The sequence below is a fragment of the Bidens hawaiensis genome, unplaced genomic scaffold (assembly GCF_021521415.1).
Source record: "Bidens hawaiensis isolate Kalapana, Puna unplaced genomic scaffold, B.hawaiensis_p1.1 tig00001016_1, whole genome shotgun sequence".
NCBI classification, from domain to species: domain Eukaryota; kingdom Viridiplantae; phylum Streptophyta; class Magnoliopsida; order Asterales; family Asteraceae; genus Bidens; species Bidens hawaiensis.
In genome coordinates, this window is record NW_027491059.1 from 3186140 (window position 1) to 3192125 (window position 5986).

Sequence of the window (5986 nt, forward strand, 5' to 3'; positions counted from 1 at the left end):
TTGCCCAATTCAACGTCATATACAATTTCAAATGAAATCATTCATCCCCTAGGTCAAATACAATTTGAACTAACCATGGGGGATGAGAAACACAAGCGAGCCGAAGTTGTCAACTTCTTGGTCTTGCCCACCACTTCATGCCACAATATGATCTTGGGTAGGGGAACGATTGCCCAATTCAACGTCATACCGTCGCCAGCGCACGGCGCGTTGGGGTTCCCAACACCAACAGGTGTAACTTTTGTATACCGAGATCATTTGTGTGCCACTAAGTACTCCGCGGGAAGGGAGAACGAAACTTCCAATGGCAGACAACGCGCCAGAGGAATGGATTCTCAACCCAAAATTCCCGGAGCAAACAATTACAATTGGCGCTATGATATCAGACGACACGAGGTTGAGAATGAAAAGATTGCTCACAGCATATATGTCGGTCTTCGCGTGGCAACACTCTGATATGACTGGGGTTCCGCGAGACCTGGCGCAACATTCTCTCAACACGTTCAAGTCTGTAGAGCCAATTGCTCAAAAGAAGAGAGTCATGGGGGATGAGAAGGCGAAGGCCATGAATGAGCAGGTTGAGGATCTACTGCGCGCAAACATCATCCGCCCGATACGATACCAGACATGGGTAGCCAATCCTGTGATGGTAAAGAAAAGTAATGGGTCGTGGAGGATGTGCATTGACTTCAAGGACCTCAACAAAGCATGCCCAAAAGATTGTTACCCCCTCCCAAACATCGACGCAAAGGTGGACTCCGTGGCGCCATTCAAGCTCAAATGTTTCCTGGATGCCTACAAGGGCTATCACCAGATTCAAATGGCACCACAAGACGAGGACAAGACTGCCTTCAGAACCGACAAGGGTGTTTTTTGTTACACAAAAATGCCCTTTGGTTTGAAGAATGCTGGAGCCACCTACCAAAGACTTATGGATGCCGTTTTCAGCGAGGAAATTGGAAGAAACCTAGAAGTCTATGTGGATGATTTGGTGATCAAAAGCAGGGAGGAAAAACAAATGCTCAAAGACATCGAAGAAACCCTTGGGCGCCTAAAGGAAGTTAACATGAAGCTCAATCCGAGCAAATGCACTTTCGGCGTACAAGAGGGAAAATTTCTAGGTGTAATGGTCACCAAGGATGGTTTCAAGGTGAACCCTGAGAAGGTGGAGGCCATCCTTGACATGCCCTCGCCATCCACCATGAAAGAAGTCCAGAAGCTGAATGGTAGATTGGTATCAATCAACAGGTTCTTAGCAAATCATGCAAGCAAATCTACCCCATTTGTCAACACATTGAGAAATTGCTTAAAGAAAAGCCAATTCAAATGGACTCCTGAGGCCGAGCAAGCTTTCAGTGAGATAAAAGAATGTTTGATAAATCTGCCCGCGCTCACAGCTCCACTTCCTGGTGAAATTTTGACATTGTACCTATCAGCAGGAGAGCGCGCCATCGGCGCAGTATTGTTGGTGGATCGCAAGGGAATCCAAACGCCAATATACTATGTGAGTCGGGTGCTGACAGATCCTGAGACGCGCTACTCCATCATGGAAAAGTTAGTTTTGTCACTAACACACGCGTCGCGCAAGCTTCATAGATATTTCAATGGTCATCCCATTGAAGTTCTGACTGGTTACAACATCCAGCAAGTCTTGCGGCGCCCCGCGCTCTCAGGAAGGCTGACAAAATGGGCGCTGGAATTAGGAGAGCACACGCCGCCTATAAGCCCCGTCCAGCAATAAAGGGACAAGTCTTAGCTGATTTCATCGCAGAAATCCCCGAGGGAAAAATTGAAGAGGCTCAGCGCGAGGTAGACCCTCCGCGAGCCAATGATGAAGAAAATATTTGGAGATTATTCACTGACGGAGCTTCAAACAACGAAGGATCCGGCGCAGGCCTCAAACTGGTGGATCCAGAGAATCATGAATATACTTACGCCATCAGGTTGGACTTCAAGAGCACCAACAATGAAGCTGAGTATGAAGCCCTGCTGGCTGGCCTGCGCATCGCGCACAAATTCGGAGTTAAAAAGCTAGAGGCCCTTGATTCATACTTGGTAGCAGCACAGGTCAATGGCCTTTCAGCCAAGGAGAACACCATGCCTCTATATCTAGAGCAGGCGAAAAAGCTCATCGAGCAATTTGACTGCTTCAGAATCATTCATATTCCGCGCAGTGAAAACAAATCTGCCGACGCGCTGAGCAAGATGGCATCAACCAGCTTCGATCACTTTGGCAAAGATGTCAGGGTAGAAGTAATGAGCAACCCGTCGGTGGTAGCGAAGTCTGTCCTTGTAACTCATACAACCCCTTCATCATGGATAACTCCAATAATGGAATTCTTGAAGGAGGGAAAGGTACCGAACAATCGCGCGCACAGGCGAGGAAGATAAGACACAAGTCGCAGAACTATGAACTGCTTGATGGTACATTATATCGACGCTCTTATCTTGGACCGCTCATGAAATGCCTAGATGCTGAGGAAGCAAGCTATGTGATCAGAGAGATACACGAAGGAATCTGTGGAATACATGCTGGCCCGCGTATGGTGGTTGCCAAGGCAATGAGCGCAGGTTACTATGTTTGGCCAAGGCAATGAGCGCAGGTTACTATTGGCCAGGCATGTACTTGGACGCTCTAAAAGAGATCCAAAAATGAAAAGCATGTCAGAGCTATGCGCCAAACACCATGCGGCCAAAGAACAACTTGATTCCGGTGACCTCCGCATGGCCTTTCCACAAATGGGCAATCGATATTTTGGGTCCCCTACCGCAAGCGCAAGGGCGAGTAAAATTTTTTGTAGTGGCAGTAGACTATTTCACAAAATGGGTCGAAGCCAAGCCACTAGCAAAAATCACAGCCGAGGCGATGAAGCAGTTTATCTGGAGCCACATCATATGCCGTTTTGGCTTACCCATAGAAATTGTGAGCGACAATGGCAAACAATTCACTGACAAGAAGATAACCAGCTGGCTCAAGGAATTGATTTCCTCACTTCAGTATACCACCCTCAGGGGAATGGTCAAGTGGAGCGCGCGAACCAAAGCTTGCTAAATGGGCTGAAGAAAAAGTTGGAGGGAGAATCCCATTCTTGGGTCGAAGAGCTACCTAATGTCCTGTGGGCGCACAGGACATTAAGCAAAACCAGCAATGGCGAATCCCCGTTCAGCCTAACCTATGGAACGGAGGCAATGATTCCAGCAGAAATTGGATGCCCATCCCATAGAGTGCTCATGATGAGCAAGATTGATAACGAGCGCGAAAGAAGGTTGGATCTCAACTTACTTGAAGGGCGCAGAGAGGCGGCTATCATCAGTGAAGCCAAATACAAGAAAAAACTGGAAAAATATTACAATCAGCGCGTGAAAGAATGCCACTTCAAGAAAAATGATTTTGTCCTTCGAAACAATGAAGCTAGCCGCGCGATACCCCCGGGAAAAATGTCCCCCAATTGGGAGGGACCTTATCAAGTCTCGGAAGAATTGGGAAAAGGCGCATACGCTTTAAAAGATTTGAATGGAAAGAAGATCCCACGCGCATGGAACGCGGCACAGCTTAGAAGATGTTTCATGTAAAAAATGTCAAGTTTGTAATCAAGGCTTTTTAAGCCATTATGAATAATGATACGCGCTATCTTCTCTTAATGTGGGTTCTATTACCTTTTGCATACATGTTTCACACTTCTCTTTATTAATTTTGAGCAATATAACAACATTGTATTACATCACAACAAAAAATAAAACGAAGTAAAACATACATGTGCGAGCTTCAAGCCATTATGAATAATGATACGCGCTATCTTCTCTTAATGTGGGTTCTATTACCTTTTGCATACATGTTTCACACTTCTCTTTATTAATTTTGAGCAATATAACAACATTGTATTGACATCACAACAAAAAATAAAACGAAGTAAAACATACATGTGCGAGCTTCAAGCTCAAACGCGTTAACGAGTCTTAACTCTAAAACGTCAGGGCCTTAGCCCAATAATATGAGCCTTAGCTCAGGGCCTTAGCCCAATAATGTGAGCCTTAGCTCAAATCACTCACAACATCCATCCTACATGCTGCGCAGCCTGACCATAAAAAAACCTAAGCGCAACTAAGGCAAAGCAAATGCCAAAACATAGTTGTTAAGGTCTCAGGTCGAGGTCGCGCATGAAATTGTAATGGATATCTGAGTAACACATACTGACACGTAAAGGCTAAAAAACTCATAATCCCCTATAATAAATGCGCGATAACGTCGCGCAAAAGAGGAATAATGTTTGCCAAGGCACGTGTCAACATAATCAAGATATGGCAAAATCACTTACAATATGACAAGAATTAAGTATTATAAATTACTTACAACCTTGTTCTTATTTAAAGCATTGAAATTTACAAGTTTACAAGATGAGGAATAAAAAAAAAACATGAAGGGCTTCTTAATTCTCCACGTCGACGTCAGCCTCTTCATCGTCCTCATCACCGCACTCAGCATCTGGCGCAGCCTGCTCCTCGTCATCTCCAAACTGACCATAGTCAAGTTGTTCGTCCTGAATGGAGTCTTCTATCTCAATAGTGTCAGGAGCGGATCCTTTGGCCACGCCAGAGCCGCTAGCAGGGGCAGCATTCCCCGCGCCATCATCGCCGCCACCAGCCCCTTCGCACTCGTCAAGTAATTTCTTTAGCGCGCCGAGATCGGGCTGGTCAGCAAGCGCGGATATCTGCAAATCATAAGGAAAAGTATGAGTACAAAAAGACTTGGAAAATAAATCAAGGTAATCTCATTAAGGTTAAAATACCTGCCCAAGGATGTGAATGGGAGTATTCAAATACTTCTCCCCCGACCATATCCGCGAAGACAACGTCGAGCTGGTAAGGGTAGTCGGATGGGTTCTTCTTCAGTGCGCTATATTCACAACCATCCTTGAACCCTTCAGCTCGACCCACCAAGCGCGAGGCAGCGTTGCAATCCATCACAAGGGCCTGAAACTCGTCTGAGTATTTCATCGCATAAGCGCAACGAGTCATACCCTGTGAGACTAGCCATTGGCGATCCTGCGCGAATGAAGAAACAGTCGTCTCGAGGGCAGGAATCTGAGAGTTTAACAACTCAACAGTTTCCTTGGTCTGTTTCAGCTCCTCTTTGTCGGACGCTGCTGCCGCCAAGGCTTCTTCCTTTTCCGCTCGCGCTAGCTCGAGTGCTTCCTGGCTAGACGCTGCCGTCGCCAAGGCTTCATCTTTCTCGGCCTGCGCAGTCTTCTCGTGGGGCTGGCGCTGACTTTTCTGCTTCATCCCCGCAGGTATTGGTTCGTTTTTGCTCCGCTCCGCGGACTTTCATATTAGTGTTTTGATGACTTAGATCATTACTTTGTGTTTGCAGGAAGCCGATCACATTTACCGCCCGAGATGGAATATTACTGAGGACAGCTCATTTCAGTCCATGGGTGTGTGTGCGGACTTCTGGGCTCATTCTGTGCCTCCAGCTGAAAATCATAAGGAAAAGTATGATTTCTTTAGCGCGCCGAGATCGGGCTGGTCAGCAAGCGCGGATAGGCAAATCATAAGGAAAAGTATGAGTACAAAAAGACTTGGAAAATAAATCAAGGTAATCTCATTAAGGTTAAAATACCTGCCCAAGGATGTGAATGGGAGTATTCAAATACTTCTCCCCCGACCATATCCGCGAAGACAACGTCGAGCTGGTAAGGGTAGTCGGATGGGTTCTTCTTCAGTGCGCTATATTCACAACCATCCTTGAACCCTTCAGCTCGACCCACCAAGCGCGAGGCAGCGTTGCAATCCATCACAAGGGCCTGAAACTCGTCTGAGTATTTCATCGCATAAGCGCAACGAGTCATACCCTGTGAGACTAGCCATTGGCGATCCTGCGCGAATGAAGAAACAGTCGTCTCGAGGGCAGGAATCTGAGAGTTTAACAACTCAACAGTTTCCTTGGTCTGTTTCAGCTCCTCTTTGTCGGACGCTGCTGCCGCCAAGG